The 22,748-nt window shown below is 41.3% G+C and overlaps 1 long non-coding RNA gene across 1 annotated transcript in view; it reads left to right on the top strand.

Moving 5' to 3' along the window:
- Window positions 1-352: 352 nt before the first annotated feature.
- LOC139761675 (uncharacterized) overlaps window positions 353-22,748 on the top strand; it is a 78,908-nt gene continuing 56,512 nt past the window's right edge. Inside the window, exon 1 of the long non-coding RNA XR_011715585.1 lies at window positions 353-1,679. This is a non-coding gene — a long non-coding RNA (uncharacterized lncRNA). The remainder of the gene's footprint in view (window positions 1,680-22,748) is intronic.

A 22,748-nucleotide genomic window follows, 5' to 3' on the forward strand; every position in this document is an offset into this window, starting at 1 on the left:
AGTGTCACACAGTGAGTCTCTTATCTGCATGGAAACACTCATCCAGCCACTTGGAAATCCCGGTAAGCTAGGACGTCTATTTGTTACAAAATGTTTCTTTTCAAAGTGTGCATGGCTCTCTCCCTGTGAGAGTAGTGGCCCAATAATGTGTCTACAAGAAACACTGACAACTTCAATTCCAACAGGGGAGCCTGGTTAGGGCGAGGAGCTGTGTGAATTCAGCCTGGTTGGGTCGAGCACCTGTTTAGGTCGAGCATCTGAAGGGCACCAGTCACGGTCCCAGCTGGGAAGAGTCATAAGGACGGGTTTGACCCAGTGCCGTTGTAGGAAACGCGAGCACGGACCGACGTGACATGGAGGTCGAGGTCCATTAGTATTCGAATAGTTATTTGCTATTAGCCAGGCCCATAGCCTATCGGTTAGCAATCCCGCCTCTTGCACAGGGGTCCCGGGTTCGATCCTGGCTGTTGGAGGTTTGTATGTTCTATGAAGGTACGCGTTTCTTTGCACTATGTTCGTTTTCATATGCCTCCCGTTGTACAGTTAGGTTCGGTAAAGTGCTATCTGCTGGCTATTTGCGCCTGTTGAGAAATAACCGGTGGAGATCCCGTTGCTCACCAACGTGAGACGAAGGGTATTTGAGTACATAGTATTCGAATAGTTATTGCCTATTTGCCAGGCCCAAAGCCTAGTGGTGAGTCTTACATGCGTGTGTGTGTGTGTGTGTGTGAGCGCGCGCGCACTATGAGTTTTCTGTAATTGGTGTAGAGATGATAAAAGAGATAATGGAATTAGAAAAACTGTACATGACGACTTAGTTAAACATTATGATATCTAGGAAATGGTAGTCAGACTCGTTGCCTGGTTGTGGTCATAGAACATAGTGAGGGAGACAGAAGCATGTGCTTGTGTGTTAGCCAACATTGAGTATCACACTGACCAGGCAGGTTGTCATCCAAGATATATCGCACAGCATCAAGAAGTCCACCGTAACTATAACTCTCATTTATCCTGCCACGTTCATACTCTGCCAGTATTGTATTATCTTCATATATCTTTCCGAAATATTTTGGGAAAACTCTGTGTTGTAACGATTGTTAGCTTATAGTGATATTGCTCAGCAGGAAATTTTATACGTCAGGCAGCGGGGTTGAAGACCCTCGGATACTGTGGAGAAAGCAATTAGGTTTAGTGTAGTGGATATATATGTGTCAATCATGGGTACTCCTGTAATATTGTTAGCTAGTAAGGAGCAAATTATCATATTGTAAGTATAATGTAATGAATTAGCACGTAAAATAACCAGTGGCACGTATCACTAGTATAACTGTGGGTCAATTATAGAAATTAGATAGTACGGGACATGTCCTCGTCCATAACAGTTACCATATAGGATGACGCCAAGTACAAAAGTTTACTATTTACGTTGCTCAAATAGGAACATACAGTGATACAGTTTCAAACAATGACACAAGGAAAATATATTGAGTGTGGAAAAGTGACAAAGTGAAGTGGAATAAGGACAAAGTGATATAATGAAGTAATTAACCAGGGAAACTGAAGTGATCGCCTTGGCAATCCAACGAGATTCTGGGTCGCGCAATACACATAAAACTCAGTGTCAGACTGTGAGTCTCTTATCTGCTTGGAGACACTTATCCAGCCACTTAGAAATCCCGGTAAGCTAGGACGTCTATTTGTTACAAAATGTTTCTTTTCAAAGTGTGCATGGCTCTCTCCCTGTGAGAGTAGTGACCCAATAATGTGTCTACAAGAAACACTGACAACTTCAATTCCAACAGGGGAGCCTGGTTAGGGCGAGGAGCTGTGTGAATTCAGCCTGGTTGGGTCGAGCAGTAGTATGAGGCGAGCACCTGTTTAGGTCGAGCATCTGAAGGGCACCAGTCACGGTCCCAGCTGGGAAGAGTCATAAGGACGGGTTTGACCCAGTGCCGTTATAGGAAACGCGAGCACGGACCGACCTGACATGGAGGTCGAGGTCCATTAGTATTCGGATAGTCATATGTTATTAGCCAGGCTCATAGCCTATCGGTTAGCATTCCCGCCTCTTGCACAGGGGTCCCGGGTTCGATCCTGGCTGTTGGAGGTTTGCATGTTCTATGAAGGTACGCGCTATGTTCGTTTTCATATGCCTCCCGTTGTAGAGTTAGGTTCGGTAAAACGTTATCTGCTGGCTATTTGCGCCTGTTGAGAAATAACCGGTGGAGATCCCGTTGCTCACCAACGTGAGACGAAGGGTATTTGAGTACATAGTATTCGAATAGTTATTGCCTATTTGCCAGGCCCAAAGCCCAGTGTTTAGCATTCCCGCCTCTTGCACAGGGGTCCCGGGTTCGATCCTGGCTGTTGGAGACATATATATTTATATATCATTTAATTTATTATACTTTGTCGCTGTCTCCCGCGTTAGCGAGGGAGCGCAAGGAAACAGACGAAAGAATGGCTCAACCCACCCACATACACATGTATATACATACACGTTCATTCACAGCGCATATACATATCTATACATCTCAACGTATACATATATATATATATATATATATATATATATATATATATATATATATATATATATATATATATATATATATATATATATATATATACAGACATATACATATATACACATGTACAAAATTCATACTGTCTGCCCTCATTCATTCCCGTCGCCACCCCCGCCACACATGAAATGAAACCCCCCCCCCCCCCCCCCGCATGTGCACGATGCAGCGCTAGGAAAAGACAACAAAGGCCACATTCGTTCACGATCAGTCTCTAGCTGTCATTTATAAAGCACCGAAACCACAGCTCTCTTTCCACATCCAGATCCCACAAAACTTTCCATGGTTTGCCCCAGACGCTTCACATTTCCTGATTCAATCCATTGAAAGCACGTCAACCCCGGTATACCACATCGTTTCAATTCACTCTATTCCTTGCACACCTTTCACTCTCCTGCATGTTCAGGCCCCGATCGCTCAAAATCTTTTTCACTCCATCCTTCCACCTCCAATTTAGTCTCCCACTTCTCCTCGTTCCCTCCACCTCTGACACATATATCCTCTTTGTCAATCTTTCCTCACTCATTCTCTCCATGTGACCAAGCCATTTCTATACACCCTTTTCTGCGCTCTCAACCACACTCTTTTTACTGTCACATATCTCTCTTACTCTTTCATTACTTACTCGATCAAACCACCTCACACCACATACTGTCCTCAAACATCTTATTTCCAACACATCCACCCTCCTCCGCACAACTCTATCTATAGCCCATGCCTCTCAAACATATAACATTGTTGAAACCACTATTCCTTCAAACATACCCATCTTTGCTTTCCGAGATAATTTTCTCGCCTTTCACACATTTTTCAACGCTCCCAGAACTTTCGTCCCCTGCCCCACCCTATGGCTCACTTCCGTTTCCATGGTTCAATCCGCTGCCAAATCCAATCCCATATATCTAAAACATTTCACTTCCTCCAATTTTTCTCAATGCAAACGTACCTCCCAATTGACTTGCCCGTCAACCCTACTGTACCTAATAACCTTGCCCTTATTCACATTTACTCTCAACTTTCTTCTTTCACACACTTTACCAAAATCAGTCACCAGCTTCTGCAGTCTCTCACCCCAATCAGCCACCAGCGAACAACAACTGACTCACTTCCCAAGCCCTCTCATCCGCAACATACTGCATAGTTGCCCCTCTCTCCAAAACTCTTGTATTTACCTCCTTAACAACCCCACCCATACACAGATTAAATAACTATGGAGACATCACGCACTACTGCACGCAAATCGACAATCACTGAGAACTAATCACTTTCCTCTCTTCCTACTCGTACACATGCCTTACATCCTCAATAAAAACTTTTCACTGCTTCTAACAACTTGCCTCCCACACCATATACTCTTAATACCTTCCACAGAGCTTTTCAATCAACTCTACCATATGCCTTCTCCAGATCCATAAATACTACATACAAATTCATTTGCTTTTCTAAGTATTTCTCACATACATTCTTCAAAGCAAACACCTGATCCACACATCCTCTACCACTTCTGAAGCCACACTGCTCTTCCCCAATCTGATGTTCTGTACATACCTTCACCCTCTCAATCAATATCCTACCATATAATTTCCCAGGAATACTCAACAAACTTATACCACTGTAATTTGAATACTCATCTTTATCCCCTTTGCCTTTGTACAATGGCCCTATGCATGCACTCCGCCAATACAATGACACATGTGACATAGTCGTCTACCTCAGTCCTAGCGTATCTTGCTGGGGAACGCCTCCCTCCCACAACGAGAATTGTCCTTGAGCAGCACAAACTGTTGCGTTGCTGCTTAATTGTCAAAAAGTGAACTGGAGTCAAGTGAAAACTGATGAAAAGCCCTTTGGTTACACCTCTTGTTTTGAATATCTTTATGTCTCAGTCCCTTGTATTGCAGTTGATGTTCAAAAACAAAATAGACAATTTACTAATACGCTCAAGGCCCAAATAGTTGTTGCAGGTTATTATCCTAGTTATGGCTCAAATCTCAGAATTGTTAAAATGATGTACCTGGCTTTTATTAGGTCTCTGGTGGATTACTACACACTAGCTTTAGTCCTACACAACAGCAAAGGCGCTGATAAACTTGAAAAAAGAAAAAAAATGAACTTACAAGAAGAGGTTGCCCGAAGACCAATGACGTACTCAAACATGCGAAAAGAACTTGGTATGCCCAGAAAGGAAGACTTAATGCTTGATATTAGTCTTATTGTTGGAATGAAACTCTAGAAAGTGTTGTGTCTAAAGGCTGTAAAGATATGTATGTCATGGCGAAAATGAACTTAAACGGATCCAAATAACAACTCGAATAACAATGCTTGGAGCACATATTTTATATAACATTAGAAAGCAGCAGCTTTTCCCGCCTTACTGGCAAATAACTCACTACATCATTACATCTGATTATTCACGGAAGAAATACATTTTTTCTTTATTTTTACCTTCACTCACCCAAAACCAGTGTTTTTGAACATATACAGATTCCAGACTGAAAATAACATAGCCCAGTGCATCTATACTGATGGCTTTCTCAACTCTTGCTACTAGAGGTTAGATAGTGTTGCCGTTGCGATTTAGCCCAATGGTAGTATGTTAGGGAAAGATTTTTTATGATTCTCTATCTCCACATATTGCCATTATTATCCTGAAGCGAGACTTAAGATTCAAACATTGCTGGTACTGCGATGTAAATCCAATTGTTATGAATTCAATCTCATACAGGCAAAGCAGAACAAAGTTGATGATTTAGCTATATTTACACTCAGTAAAGAACATACTTATACATATATACACACGTGCATATTCATACATGCCCGCCTTCATCCATTTCCAGCAACTTCGCCCTACAGAAAACAGCATTGCAACCCTCTGTGTCAGAGGTCACGCAGTGAAACAGATAAAAAGAAACTGAAAACAACATTGGGTTGTCAGTCAGAAGCTTGACACTTTAATTAGAAAGGAACTGACAGACCTCTTTGAAGGAAGAAGACATTTTCCAACAAAATAAAAAGGTAATAAGATCAGCAGATTAGAAGATATAATGGCTAGGCTTTAGGTACTTATGGAGCTAAGGCCTATCTGGAAATGTCAAACACGCAAATTGTAAAGTTTGTGGCTAAGCATTCGGACATAAACTGAAACACTCTGGCCTTTCAGGGGTAGGTCTAAACAAACCTTGCAAAAAACCTGTAGATCCATAAATGCTACATACATATCCATTTGTTTTTCTAAGTATTTCTCGCAAACATTCTTCCAAGCAAACATCTGATCCACACATCCTCTACCACTTCTGAAACACACTGCTCTTCCCCAATCTGATACTCTGTACATGCCTTCACCCTATCAATCAATACAAACGTATACCTCTGTAATTTGAACACTCACCTTTATCCCCTTTGCCTTTGTACAATGGGATTGTGCATGCATATCGCCAATCCTAGGGCACTTCACCATGAGCCATACACACATGGAATATCCTCACCAGCCAGTCAACACCATAGTCACCCCCTTTTTTAATAAATTTCACTGCAATACTATCCAAACCCGCTGCCTTTCCGGCTTTCATCTTCCACAAAGCCTTCACTACCTCTTCTTTGTTTACGAAATCCTTCTCCCTGATCCTCTCACTTCGCACATCACCTCGACCAAAACATCCTATATCTGCCACTCTATCATCTAACACATTCAACAAACCTTCAAAATACTCACTCCATCTCCTTCTCACATCACCACTACTCGTTATTACCTCTCTATTAGACCTCTTCACCGATGTTCATATTTGTTCTCTTGTCTGACGCACTTGATTTACCTCCTTCCAAAACATCTTTTTATTCTCCCTAAAACTTACTGATACTCTCTCACCCCAACTCTCATTTGCCCTCTTTTTCACCTCTTGTACCTTTCTCTTGAACTCTTACCTCTTTCTTTTATACATATCCCACTCATTTCCAATATTTCCTTGCAAAACTCGTCCAAATGCCTCTCTCTTTTCTTTCACTAACGTTTTAATCTAATAATCTAATCTGCCCACCTCCCACGCTTCCCATGCCACAAGCATCTTTTGCACAAGCCATCACTGCTTCCATGAATACATCCCATTCCTCTCCCACTCCTCTTGCGTCCTTTGTTTACACCTTTTCCCATTCTGCACTCAGTCTTTCCTGGTAATTTCTCACAAAAGTGTCCATATATATATATATATATATATATATATATATATATATATATATATATATATATATATATATATATATATATATATATATATATATATATATATATATTATTTTGCTTTGTCGCTGTTTCCCGCGCCTGCGAGGTAACGCAAGGAAACAGACGAAAGAAATGGCCCAACCCACCACCACACACATGCACACACACACACACGTCCACACACTCAAATATACATACCCATACATCCCAACGTACACACATATATATACAAACAGACACACACATATACACACATGCACACAATTCACACTGTCTGCCTCTACTCACCCCCATCGCCACCCCGCCACACACGGAATGATATCCCCCTCCCCCTCATGTGCGCGAGGCAGCGCCAGGAAAAGACAACAAAAGGACAACAAAGGCCCCATTCGCTCACACTCAGTCTCCAGCTGTCATGCAATAATGCCCAAAACCGCAGCTCCCTTTCCACATCCAGGCCCCACAGAACTTTCCATGGTTTACCCAAGACGCTTCACATGCCCTGATTCAATCCATTGACAGCACGTCGACCCCGGTATACAACATCGATCCAATTCACTCTATTCCTTGCCCGCCTTCCACCTTCCTGCATGTTCAGGCCCCGATCACTCAAAATCTTTCTCACTCCATCTTTCCACCTCCAATTTGGTCTCCCACTTCTCGTTCCCTCCACCTCCGACACATATATCCTCTTGGTCAATCTTTCCTCACTCATTCTCTCCCTGTGCCCAAACCATTTCAAAACACCCTCTTCTGCTCTCTCAACCATACTCTTTTTATTTCCACACATCTCTCTTACCCTTACATTACTTACTCGATCAAATCACCTCACACCACACATTGTCCTCAAACATCTCATTTCCAGCACATCCACCCTCGTGCGCACAACTCATTCCATAGCCCACGCCTCGCAACCATACAACATTGTTGGAACCACTATTCCTTAAAACATACCCATTTTTGCTTTCCGAGATAATGTTCTCGACTTCCACACATTCATCAAGGCTCCCAGGATTTTCGCCCCCTCCCCCACCCTATGATTTACTTCCCCTTCCATGGTTCCATCCGCTGCCAGATCCACTCCCAGATATCTAAAACACTTTACTTCCTCTAGTTTTTCTCCATTCAAACTTACCTCCCAATTGACTTGACTCTCAACCCTACTGTACCTACCTTGCTCTTATTCACATTTACTCTTATGTTTCTTCTTTCACACACTTTACCAAACTCAGTCACCAGCTTCTGCAGTTTCTCACATGAATCAGCCGCCAGCACTGTATCATCAGCGAACAACAACTGACTCACTTCCCAAGCTCTCTCATCCCCAACAGAGTTCATACTTGCCCCTCTTTCCAAAACTCTTGCATTCACCTCCCTAACAACCCCATCCAGAAACAAATTAAACAACCATGGAGACATCACACACCCCTGCCGCAAACCTACATTCACTGAGAACCAATCACTTTCCTCTCTTCCTACACGTACACATGCCTTGAATCCTCGATGAAAACTTTTCACTGCTTCTAACAACTTTCTTCCCACGCCATATATTCTTAATATCTTCCACAGAGCATCGCTATCAACTCTATCATATGCCTTCTCCAGATCCATAAATGCTACATACAAAACCATTTGCTTTTCTAAGTATTTCTGACACATTCTTCAGAGCAAACACCTGATCCACACATCCTCTACCACTTCTGAAACCACACTGCTCTTCCCCAATCTGATGCTCTGTACATGCCTTCACCCGCTCAATCAATACCCTCCCATATAATTTCCCAGGAATACTCAACAAACTTATACCTCTGTAATTTGAGCACTCACTCTTATCCCCTTTGCCTTTGTACAATGGCACTATGCAAGCATTCCGCCAAACCTCAGGCACCTCACCATGAATCATACATACATTAAATAACCTTACCAACCAGTCAACAATACAGTCACCCCCTGTTTTGATAAATTCCACTGGAATACCATCCAAACCCGCTGCCTTGCCGGCTTTCATCTTCCGCAAAGCTTTTGCTACCTCTTCTCTGTTTACCAAATCATTTTCCCTAACCCTCTCACTTTGCACACCACCTCGACCAAAACACCCTATATCTGCCACTCTATCGTCAAACACATTCAACAAACCTTCAAAATACTCACTCCGTCTCCTTTTCATTAGCCCCCTTCACTGAAGTTCCCATTTGCTCCTTTGTCTTATATACATACATACATATATATATATATATATATATATATATATATATATATATATATATATATATATATATATATATATATATATATATATATATATATATATATGTATATTTTTCTTTCTTTTTTTCAAACTATTCGCCATTTCCCGCGTTAGCAAGGTAGCGTTAAGAACAGAGGACTGGGCCTCTGAGGGAATAGCCTCACCTGGCCTCGTTCTCTGCTCCTTCTTTTGAAAAATTAAAAAGAAAAAAGGGAGGGGAGGATTTCCAGCCCCTCGCTCCCTCCCCTTTTAGTCGCCTTCTACGACACGCAGGGAGTACGTGGGAAGTATTCTTAATCCCCTATCCCCAGGGAAATCCTCCCCTCTCGTTTTTTTTTTTTTTGATTTTCCAAAAGAAGGAACAGAGGAGGCCAGGTGAGGATATTCCAAAAAAGGCCCAGTCCTCTGTTCTTAACGCTACCTCGCTAACGCGGGAAATGGCGAATAGTTTAAAAGAAAATATATATATATATATATATATATATATATATATATATATATATATATATAAATATATATATATATATATATATATATATATATATATATATATATATATATATATATATATATATATATATATATATATATATATATACATATATATATATATATATATATATATATATATATATATATATATATATATATATATATATATATATATATATATATATATATATATATGATAATTGGTATACATGGGGTGTTCAGTGTTGTAAATGGAAATGGTGAAGAGCTTGTAGATTTATGTGCTGAAAAAGGACTGGTGATTGGGAATACCTGGTTTAAAAAGCGAGATATACATAAGTATACGTATGTAAGTAGGAGAGATGGCCAGAGAGCGTTATTGGATTACGTGTTAATTGACAGGCGCGCGAAAAAGAGACTTTTGGATGTTAATGTGCTGAGAGGTGCAACTGGAGGGATGTCTGATCATTATCTTGCGGTGGCTAAGGTGAAGATTTGAATGGGTTTTCAGAAAAGAAGGGTGAATGTTGGGGTGAAGAGGGTGGTGAGAGTAAGTGAGCTTGGGAAGGAGACTTGTGTGAGGAAGTACAAGGAGAGACTGAGTACAGAATGGAAAAAGGTGAGAACAATGGAAGTAAGGGGAGTGGGGGAGGAATGGGATGTATTTAGGGAATCAGTGATGGATTGCGCAAAAGATGCTTGTGGCATGAGAAGAGTGGGAGGTGGGTTGATTAGAAAGGGTAGTGAGTGGTGGGATGAAGAAGTAAGATTATTAGTGAAAGAGAGAGAGAGGCATTTGGACGATTTTTGCAGGGAAAAAATGCAAATGAGTGGGAGATGTATAAAAGAAAGAGACAGGAGGTCAAGAGAAAGGTGCAAGAGGTGAAAAAGAGGGCAAATGAGAGTTGGGGTGAGAGAGTATCATTAAATTTTAGGGAGAGTAAAATGATGTTCTGGAAGGAGGTAAATAAACTGCGTAAGACAATGGAGCAAATGGGAACTTCAGTGAAGGGGGCTAATGGGGAGGTGATAACAAGTAGTTGTGATGTGAGAAGGAGGAGTGAGTATTTTGAAGGTTTGTTGAATGTGTTTGATGATAGAGTGGCAGATATAGGGTGTTTTGGTCGAGGTAGTGTGAAAAGTGAGAGGGTTAGGGAAAATGATTTGGTAAAGAGAGAAGAGGTAGCAAAAGCTTTTCGGAAGATGAAAGCCGGCAAGGCAGCAGGTTTGGATGGTATTGCAGTGGAATTTATTAAAAAAGGGAGTGACTGTATTATTGACTGGTTGGTAAGGTTATTTAATGTATGTATGATTCATGGTGAGGTGCCTGAGGATTGGCGGAATGCGTGCATAGTGCTATTGTACAAAGGCAAAGGGGATAAGAGTGAGTGCTCAAATTACAGAGGTATAAGTTTGTTGAGTATTCGTGGTAAATTATATGGGAGGGTATTGATTAAGAGGGTGAAGGCATGTACAGAGCATCAGATTGGGGAAGAGCAGTGTGGTTTCAGAAGTAGTAGAGGATGTGTGGATTAGGTGTTTGCTTTGAAGAATGTATGTGAGAAATACTTAGAAAAGCAAATGGATTTGTATGTAGCATTTATGGATCTGGAGAAGGCATATGATAGAGTTGATAGAGATGCTCTGTGGAAGGTATTAAGAGTATATGGTGTGGGAGGCAAGTTGTTAGAAGCAGTGAAAAGTTTTTATCGAGGATGTAAGGCATGTGTACGTGTAGGAAGAGAGGAAAGTGATTGGTTCCCAGTGAATGTAGGTTTGCGGCAGGGGTGGGTGATGTCTCCATGGTTGTTTAATTTGTTTCTGGATGGGGTTGTTAGGGAGGTGAATGCAAGAGTTTTGGAAAGAGGGGCAAGTATGAAGTCTGTTGGGGATAAGAGAGCTTGGGAAGTGAGTCAGTTGTTGTTCGCTGATGATACAGCGCTGGTGGCTGATTCATGTGAGAAACTGCAGAAGCTGGTGACTGAGTTTGGTAAAGTGTGTGAAAGAAGAAAGTTAAGAGTAAATGTGAATAAGAGCAAGGTTATTAGGTACAGTAGGGTTGAGGGTCAAGTCAATTGGGAGGTTAGTTTGAATAGAGAGAAACTGGAGGAAGTAAAGTGTTTTAGATATCTGGGAGTGGATCTGGCAGCGGATGGAACCATGGAAGCGGAAGTGGATCATAGGGTGGGGGAGGGGGCGAAAATTCTGGGAGCCTTGAAGAATGTGTGGAAGTTGAGAACATTATCTCGGAAAGCAAAAATGGGTATGTTTGAAGGAATAGTGGTTCCAACAATGTTGTATGGTTGCGAGGCGTGGGCTATGGATTGAGTTGTGCGCAGGAGGATGGATGTGCTGGAAATGAGATGTTTGAGGACAATGTGTGGTGTGAGTGGTTTGATCGAGTAAGTAACGTAAGCTAAGAGAGATGTGTGGAAATAAAAAGAGCGTGGTTGAGAGAGCAGAAAAGGGTGTTTTGAAATGGTCTGGGCACATGGAGAGAATGAGTGAGGAAAGATTGATCAAGAGGATATATGTGTTGGAGGTGGAGGGAATGAGGAGAAGAGGGAGACCAAATTGGAGGTGGAAAGATGGCGTGAAAAAGATTTTGTGTGATCGGGGCCTGACCATGCAGAAGGGTGAAAGGAGGGCAAGGAATAGAGTGAATTGGATCGATGTGGTATACCGGGGTTGACGTGCTGTCAGTGGATTGAATCAGGGCATGTGAAGCGTTTGGGTAAACCATGGAAAGCTGTGTAGGTATGTATATTTGCGTGTGTGGACGTATGTATATACATGTGTATGGGGGTGGGTTGGGCCATTTCTTTCGTCTGTTTCCTTGCGCTACCTTGCAAACGCGGGAGACCGCGACAAAGGAAAAAGAAAATATATATATATATATATATATATATATATATATATATATATATATATATATATATATATATATATATATATATATATATATGGAGAAATACCGGAGGAAGTGAAGTGTTTTAGTTATCTGGGAGTGGATTTGGCAGCGGATGGAACCATGGAAGCGGAAGTGAATCATCGGGTGGGGGAGGGGGCGAAAGTTCTGGGAGCATTGAAGAATGTGTGGAAGTCGAGAACATTATCTGAGAAAGCAAAAATGGGTGTGTTCGATGGAATAGTGGTTCCAACAATGTTATATGGTTGCAAGGCGTGGGCTATAGACAGAGTTGTGCGGAGGAGGGTGGATGTGCTGGAAATGAGATGTTTGAGGACAAAATGTGGTGTGAGGTGGTTTGATCGAGTAAGTTAAAATAGGGTAAGAGAGATGTTTGATAATAGAAAAATTGTGGTTGAGCGAGCAGAAGAGGGTGTTTTGATATGGTTTGGTCAACAGCCAGGATCGAACCCAGGACATTTGTGCCACAGGTGGAAATGCGATATATACATTTATCTATTTATTATACTTTGTCGCTGTCTCCCGCGTTAGCGAGGTAGCGCAAGGAAACAGACGAAAGAATGGCCAAACCCACCCACATAACATGTATATACATATACGTCCACATACTCACATATACACACCTATACATCTCAAAGTATATATATATATATATATATATATATATATATATATATATATATATATATATATATATATATATATATATATATATATATATATATATATTATCCCTGGGGATAGGGGATTAAGAATACTTCCCACGTATTCCCTGCGTGTCGTAGAAGGCGACTAAAAGGGAGGGAGCGGGGGGCTGGAAATCCTCCCCTCTCGTTTTTTTTTTTTTTTTTTTTTTTTTTTTTTTTTTTTTTTAAAAGAAGGAACAGAGGGGGCCAGGTGAGGATATTCCAAAAAAGGCCCAGTCCTCTGTTCTTAACGCTACCTCGCTAACGCGGGAAATGGCGAATAGTTTGAAAGATAATATATATATATATATATATATATATATATATATATATATATATATATATATATATATATATATATATATATATATATATATTTTTTTTTTTTTTTTTTATACTTTGTCGCTGTCTCCCGCGTTTGCGAGGTAGCGCAAGGAAACAGACGAAAGAAATGGCCCAACCCCCCCCCCATACACATGTACATACACACGTCCACACACGCAAATATACATACCTACACAGCTTTCCATGGTTTACCCCAGACGCTTCACATGCCTTGATTCAATCCACTGACAGCACGTCAACCCCTGTATACCACATCGCTCCAATTCACTCTACTTCCTTGCCCTCCTTTCACCCTCCTGCATGTTCAGGCCCCGATCACACAAAATCTTTTTCACTCCATCTTTCCACCTCCAATTTGGTCTCCCTCTTCTCCTCGTTCCCTCCACCTCCGACACATATATCCTCTTGGTCAATCTTTCCTCACTCATTCTCTCCATGTGCCCAAACCATTTCAAAACACCCTCTTCTGCTCTCTCAACCACGCTCTTTTTATTTCCACACATCTCTCTTACCCTTACGTTACTTACTCGATCAAACCACCTCACACCACACATTGTCCTCAAACATCTCATTTCCAGCACATCCATCCTCCTGCGCACAACTCTATCCATAGCCCACGCCTCGCAACCATACAACATTGTTGGAACCACTATTCCTTCAAACATACCCATTTTTGCTTTCCGAGATAATGTTCTCGACTTCCACACATTTTTCAAGGCTCCCAAAATTTTCGCCCCCTCCCCCACCCTATGATCCACTTCCGCTTCCATGGTTCCATCCGCTGACAGATCCACTCCCAGATATCTAAAACACTTCACTTCCTCCCGTTTTTCTCCATTCAAACTCACCTCCCAATTGACTTGACCCTCAACCCTACTGTACCTAATAACCTTGCTCTTATTCACATTTACTCTTAACTTTCTTCTTCCACACACTTTACCAAACTCAGTCACCAGCTTCTGCAGTTTCTCACATGAATCAGCCACCAGCGCTGTATCATCAGCGAACAACAACTGACTCACTTCCCAAGCTCTCTCATCCCCAACAGACTTCATACTTCATACTTCATATATATATATATATATATATAATATATATATATATATATATATATATATATAAAATATATATATATATATATTATATATATATATATATATATATTATATAAACATATAATATTACACACACAGACATACATATTATACACATGTACATAATTCATACTGTCTGCCCTTATTCATTTCCTTTGCCACCCCGCCACACATGAAATGACAACCCCCTCCTCTGCATGTCCGCGAGATAGAGCTAGGAAAGACAACAAAGGCCACATTCGTTCACCTAGTCGTCAGCTGTCATGAAATAATGCACAAACCCAGCCCCCGTTTCACATCCAGGCCCCAGAGAACTTTCCATGGTTTACCCAAGACGCTTACCAGCCCGGGTTCAATCCATTGACAGCACGTCGACCCCGGTATACCACATCGTCCAATTCACTCTATTCCTTGCACGCCTTCCCCCTTTCCCTGCATGTTCAGGCCCCGATCACTCAAAATCTTTTCACTCTCTTTCCACTCCAATTTGGTCTCCACTTCTTGTTCCCTCCACCTCCAACACATATATCCTCTTTGGTCAATCTTTCCTCACTCATTCTCTCCCTGTGCCCAAACCATTTAAAAAACACCTCTTCTGCTCTCTTCTACCACACTCTTTCTATTACCACAGATCCTCTTACCTTTTCATTACTTACTCGATCAACAACTCACACCACATATTGTCCTGAAACATCTCATTTCCAGAATCCACCCTCCTGCGCACATCTCTATCTATAGCCCACGCCTTGCAACCATAGTACATTGTCGGAACCACTTTTCCTTCAAACATGCCCATTTCTGCTTTCCAATTAACATTCTTGACTTCCACACATTCTTCAACTCTCCCAGAACATTTGCGCCCTACCCCACCCTATGATTCACTTCCGCTTCCATGGTTCCATTCGCTGCCAAATCCACTCCTAGATATGTAAAACACTTCACTTCCTCCAGTTTTTCTCTATTCAAACTTACCTCACAGTTGACTTTTCCCTCAACCCTACTGTACCTAATAGCGTTGCTCTTATTCACATTTACTCTCAGCTTTCTCCTCTAACACAGTTTACCAAACTCAATCACCAGCCTCTGCAGTTTCTCACCCGAATCAGCCACTAGCGCTGTATATCAGCGAACTACAACTGACTCACTTTCCAAGCTCTCTCATCCCCAATAGACTGCATACTTGCCCCTCTTTCCAAAACTCTTGCATTCACCTCCCTAACAACCCCATCCATAAACAAATTAAACAACCATGGAGACATCACACACCCCTGCCGCAAACCTACATTCACTGAGAACCAATCACTTTCCTCTCTTCCTACACGTACACATGCTTTACATCCTCGATAAAAACTTTTCACTCCCTCTAACAACTTGGCTTCCCACACCATATATTCTTAATATCCTTCCACAGAGCATCTCTATCAACTCCTATCATATGCCTTCTCCAGATCCATAAATGCTACATACAAAACCATTTGCTTTTCTAAGTATTTCTGACACATTCTTCAGAGCAAACACCTGATCCACACATCCTCTACCACTTCTAAAACCACACTGCTCTTCCCCAATCTGATGCTCTGTACATGCCTTCACCCGCTCTAATCAATACCCTCCCATATAATTTCCCAGGAATACTCAACAAACTTATACCTCTGTAATTTGAGCACTCACTTTATCCCATTGCCTTTGTACAATGGCACTATGCAAGCATTCCGCCAAACCTCAGGCACCTCACCATGAATCATACATACATTAAATAACCTTACCAACCAGTCAACAATACAGTCACCCTTTTTGATAAATTCCACTGATATACCATCCAAACCCGCTGCCTTGCGGCTTCATCTTCGCAAAGCTTTTGCTACCTCTTCTCTGTTTACCAAATCATTTCCCTAACCCTCTCACTTTGCCAACCACCTCGACCAAAACACCCTATATCTGCCACTCTATCGTCAAACCATTCAACAAACCTTCAAAATACTCACTCCGTCTCCTTTTCTTAGCCCCCTTCACTGAGTTCCATTTGCTCCTTTGTCTTATATACATACATACATATATATATATATATATATTATATATATATAAAATATATATTTATATATATATATATATTTTTATATATATATATATATATAATTATATATATATATGTATATTTTTCTTTCTTTTTTTTCAAACTATTCGCCATTTCCCGCGTTAGCAAGGTAGCGTTAAGAATCAGAGGACTGGGCCTCTGAGGGAATAGCCTCACTGGCCTCGTTCTCTGCTCCTTCTTTTGAAAAATTAAAAGAAAAAAGGGAGGGGAGGATTTCCAGCCCCTCGCTCCCTCCCCTTTTAGTCGCTCTTCTACGACTCGCAGGAGTACGTGGGAAGTATTCTTAATCCCCTATCCCAGGGAAATCCTCCCCTCTCGTTTTTTTTTTTTTTTTGATTTTCCAAAGAAGGAACAGAGTGAGGCCAGGTGAGGATATTCCAAAAAAAGGCCCAGTCCTCTGTTCTTAACGCTACTCGCTAACGCGGGAAATGGCGATAGTTTAAAAGAAAATATATTTATATATATTATATATATATATATATATATATTATATATATATAACATTTATATATATATATTATATATATATATAATATATATTTATATATATATTTATATATATATATATATATATATTATATATATATATTACATATATATATATATATTATTTATATATATAGATTATATAATATATATATATATATAATATTATATATTTATTAGATATACTATTATGATAATGGTTATACATGGGTGTTCAGTGTTGTAATGGAATATGGTGAAGAGCTTGTAGATTTTAGTGCTGAAAAAGGACTGGTGATAGGAATACCTGGTTTAAAAGCGAGTATACATAAGTATACGTTTGTAAGTAGGAGAGATGGCAGAGAGCGTTATTGGATTACGTGTTAATTGACAGGCGCGCGCGAAAAAGAGACTTTTGGATGTTAATGTGCTGAGAGGTGCAACTGGAGGGATGTCTGATCTTATCTTGCGGTGGCTAAGGTGAAGATTGAATGGGTTTTCAGAAAGAAGGGTGAATGTGGGGTGAAGAGGGTGGTGAGAGTAAGTGAGCTGGGAAGGAGACTTGTGTGAGGAGTACTAAGGAGAGACTGAGTACAGAATGGAAAAAGGTGTGAGAACAATGGAAGTAAGGGGAGTGGGGGAGGAAATGGGAGTGTATTTAGGGAATCAGTGATGGATTGCGCAAAAGATGCTTGTGGCATGAGAAGAGTGGGAGGTGGGTTGATTAGAAAGGGTAGTGAGTGGTGGGATGAAGAAGTAAGATTATTAGTGAAAGAGAGAGAGAGGCATTTGGACGATTTTTGCAGGGAAAAAATGCAAATGAGTGGGAGATGTATAAAAGAAAGAGACAGGAGGTCAAGAGAAAGGTGCAAGAGGTGAAAAAGAGGGCAAATGAGAGTTGGGGTGAGAGAGTATCATTAAATTTTAGGGAGAGTAAAATGATGTTCTGGAAGGAGGTAAATAAACTGCGTAAGACAATGGAGCAAATGGGAACTTCAGTGAAGGGGGCTAATGGGGAGGTGATAACAAGTAGTTGTGATGTGAGAAGGAGGAGTGAGTATTTTGAAGGTTTGTTGAATGTGTTTGATGATAGAGTGGCAGATATAGGGTGTTTTGGTCGAGGTAGTGTGAAAAGTGAGAGGGTTAGGGAAAATGATTTGGTAAAGAGAGAAGAGGTAGCAAAAGCTTTTCGGAAGATGAAAGCCGGCAAGGCAGCGGGTTTGGATGGTATTGCAGTGGAATTTATTAAAAAAGGGAGTGACTGTATTATTGACTGGTTGGTAAGGTTATTTAATGTATGTATGATTCATGGTAAGAACAATTTAGAAACAAACTTTTAGCTTGAAATGAATGAAAAAAAATGAACGTCACATAATGGTTCAAACTCTGGCTATGGATAAAGGAAATGTACAATTTATTCACACAAACGTCAATAGCAGTTCTCATCAATTTCTCCACTGTGTCAATAAGCTTCAATGGTCTAAGCTACATTTTTTTCCAACTTCACTATTTTCTTGTCAAAAACACCATGCATGAAAACTATCACTCCATTAACACAACTATAAGTTTGTTTCTAAATTGTTCTTACATTTTTCATATGTATATATATGTATGTGTGTGTGTGTGTGTGTGTGTGCATATGTGTGTGTGTGTGTGTGTGTGTGTCTGGGTTATGTATATATTATATGTATATTATCCCTGGGGATAGGGGTGAAAGAATACTTCCCACGTATTCCTCGCGTGTCGTAGAAAGCGACTAGAGGGGACGGGAGCGGGGGGCCGGAAATCCTCCCCTCCTTGTATTAACTTTCTAAAATGGGAAACAGAAGAAGGAGTCACGCGGGGAGTGATCATCCTCCTCGAAGGCTCAGAGTGGGGTGCCTAAATGTGTGTGGATGTAACCAAGATGTGAAAAAAGGAGAGATAGGTAGTATGTTTGAGGAAAGGAACCTGGATGTTTTGGCTCTGAGTGAAACGAAGCTCAAGGGTAAAGGGGAAGAGTGGTTTGGAAATGTCTGGGGAGTGAAGTCAGGGGTTAGTGAGAGGACAAGAGCAAGGGAAGGAGTAGCAATACTCCTGAAACAGGAGTTGTGGGAGTATGTGATAGAATGTAAGAAAGTAAATTCTCGATTAATATGGGTAAAATTGAAAGTTGATGGAGAGAGGTGGGTGATTATTGGTGCATATGCACCTGGGCATGAGAAGAAAGATCATGAGAGGCAAGTGTTTTGGGAGCAGCTAAATGAGTGTGTTAGCGGTTTTGATGCACGAGACCGGGTTATAGTGATGGGTGATTTGAATGCAAAGGTGAGTAATGTGGCAGTTGAGGGAATAATTGGTATGCATGGGGTGTTCAGTGTTGTAAATGGAAATGGTGAAGAGCTTGTAGATTTATGTGCTGAAAAAGGACTGATGATTGGGAATACCTGGTTTAAAAAGCGAGATATACATAAGTATACTTATGTAAGTAGGAGAGATGGCCAGAGAGCGTTATTGGATTACGTGTTAATTGACAGGCGTGCGAAAGAGAGACTTTTGGATGTTAATGTGCTGAGAGGTGCAACTGGAGGGATGTCTGATCATTATCTTGTGGAGGCTAAGGTGAAGATTTGTATGGGTTTTCAGAAAAGAGGAGTGAATGTTGGGGTGAAGAAGGTGGTGAGAGTAAGTGAGCTTGGGAAGGAGACCTGTGTGGGGAAGTACCAGGAGAGACTGTGTACAGAATGGAAAAAGGTGAGAACAATGGAAGTAAGGGGAGTCGGGGAGGAATGGGATGTATTTAGGGAATCAGTGATGGATTGCGCAAAAGATGCTTGTGGCATGAGAAGAGTGGGAGGTGGGCTGTTTAGAAAGGGTAGTGTGTGGTGGGATGAAGAAGTAAGAGTATTAGTGAAAGAGAAGAGAGAGGCATTTGGACGATTTTTGCAGGGAAAAAATGAAATTGAGTGGGAGAAGTATAAAAGAAAGAGACAGGAGGTCAAGAGAAAGGTGCAAGAGGTGAAAAAAAGGGCAAATGAGAGTTGGGGTGAGAGACTATCAGTAAATTTTAGGGAGAATAAAAAGATGTTCTGGAAGGAGGTAAATAGGGTGCGTAAGACAAGGGAGCAAATGGGAACTTCAGTGAAGGGCGTAAATGGGGAGGTGATAACAAGTAGCGGTGATGTGAGAAGGAGATGGAATGAGTATTTTGAAGGTTTGTTGAATGTGTCTGATGACAGAGTGGCAGATATAGGGTGTTTTGGTCGAGGTGGTGTGCAAAGTGAGAGGGTTAGGGAAAATGATTTGGTAAACAGAGAAGAGGTAGTAAAAGCTTTGCGGAAGATGAAAGCCGGCAAGGCAGCAGGTTTGGATGGTATTGCAGTGGAATTTATTAAGAAAGGGGGTGACTGTATTGTTGACTGGTTGGTAAGGTTATTTAATGTATGTATGACTCATGGTGAGGTGCCTGAGGATTGGCGGAATGCGTGCATAGTGCCATTGTACAAAGGCAAAGGGGATAAGAGTGAGTGCTCAAATTACAGAGGTATAAGTTTGTTGAGTATTCCTGGTAAATTATATGGGAGGGTATTGATTGAGAGGGTGAAGGCATGTACAGAGCATCAGATTGGGGAAGAGCAGTGCGGTTTCAGAAGTGGTAGAGGATGTGTGGATCAGGTGTTTGCTTTGAAGAATGTATGTGAGAAATACTTAGAAAAGCAAATGGATTTGTATGTAGCATTTATGGATCTGGAGAAGGCATATGATAGAGTTGATAGAGATGCTCTGTGGAAGGTATTAAGAATATATGGTGTGGGAGGCAAGTTGTTAGAAGCAGTGAAAAGTTTTTATCGAGGATGTAAGGCATGTGTACGTGTAGGAAGAGAGGAAAGTGATTGGTTCTCAGTGAATGTAGGTTTGCGGCAGGGGTGTGTGATGTCTCCATGGTTGTTTAATTTGTTTATGGATGGGGTTGTAAAGGAGGTAAATGCAAGAGTCCTGGAAAGAGGGGCAAGTATGAAGTCTGTTGGGGATGAGAGAGCTTGGGAAGTGAGTCAATTGTTGTTCGCTGATGATACAGCGCTGGTGGCTGATTCATGTGAGAAACTGCAGAAGCTGGTGACTGAGTTTGGTAAAGTGTGTGGAAGAAGAAAGTTGAGAGTAAATGTGAATAAGAGCAAGGTTATTAGGTACAGTAGGGGTGAGGGTCAAGTCAATTGGGAGGTGAGTTTGAATGGAGAAAAACTGGAGGAAGTGAAGTGCTTTAGATATCTGGGAGTGGATCTGTCAGCGGATGGAACCATGGAAGCGGAAGTGGATCATAGGGTGGGGGAGGGGGCGAAAATTTTGGGAGCCTTGAAAAATGTGTGGAAGTCGAGAACATTATCTCGGAAAGCAAAAATGGGTATGTTTGAGGGAATAGTGGTTCCAACAATGCTGTATGGTTGCGAGGCGTGGGCTATGGATAGAGATGTGCGCAGGAGGATGGATGTGCTGGAAATGAGATGTTTGAGGACAATGTGTGGTGTGAGGTGGTTTGATCGAGTAAGTAACGTAAGGGTAAGAGAGATGTGTGGAAATAAAAAGAGCGTGGTTGAGAGAGCAGAAGAGGGTGTTTTGAAATGGTTTGGGCACATGGAGAGAATGAGTGAGGAGAGATTGACCAAGAGGATATATGTGTCGGAGGTGGAGGGAACGAGGAGAAGAGGGAGACCAAATTGGAGGTGGAAAGATGGAGTGAAAAAGATTTTGTGTGATCGGGGCCTGAACATGCAGGAGGGTGAAAGGAGGGCAAGAAATAGAGTGAATTGGAGTCATGTGGTATATAGGGGTTGACGTGCTGTCAGTGGATTGAAGCAAGGCATGTGAAGCGTCTGGGGTAAACCATGGAAAGCTGTGTAGGTATGTATATTTGCGTGTGTGGACGTGTGTATGTACATGTGTATGGGGGGGGGGGGGTTGGGCCATTTCTTTCGTCTGTTTCCTTGCGCTACCTCGCAAACGCGGGAGACAGCGACAAAGTATAAAAAAAAAAAAAAAAAAAAAAAATGATTCATGGTGAGGTGCCTGAGGATTGGCGGAATGCGTGCATAGTGCTATTGTACAAAGGCAAAGGGGATAAGAGTGAGTGCTCAAATTACAGAGGTATAAGTTTGTTGAGTATTCGTGGTAAATTATATGGGAGGGTATTGATTAAGAGGGTGAAGGCATGTACAGAGCATCAGATTGGGGAAGAGCAGTGTGGTTTCAGAAGTAGTAGAGGATGTGTGGATTAGGTGTTTGCTTTGAAGAATGTATGTGAGAAATACTTAGAAAAGCAAATGGATTTGTATGTAGCATTTATGGATCTGGAGAAGGCATATGATAGAGTTGATAGAGATGCTCTGTGGAAGGTATTAAGAGTATATGGTGTGGGAGGCAAGTTGTTAGAAGCAGTGAAAAGTTTTTATCGAGGATGTAAGGCATGTGTACGTGTAGGAAGAGAGGAAAGTGATTGGTTCTCAGTGAATGTAGGTTTGCGGCAGGGGTGTGTGATGTCTCCATGGTTGTTTAATTTGTTTCTGGATGGGGTTGTTAGGGAGGTGAATGCAAGAGTTTTGGAAAGAGGGGCAAGTATGAAGTCTGTTGGGGATGAGAG

Source organism: Panulirus ornatus, chromosome 41 (assembly GCF_036320965.1).
Source record: "Panulirus ornatus isolate Po-2019 chromosome 41, ASM3632096v1, whole genome shotgun sequence".
Taxonomy (NCBI): Eukaryota; Metazoa; Arthropoda; class Malacostraca; order Decapoda; family Palinuridae; genus Panulirus; species Panulirus ornatus.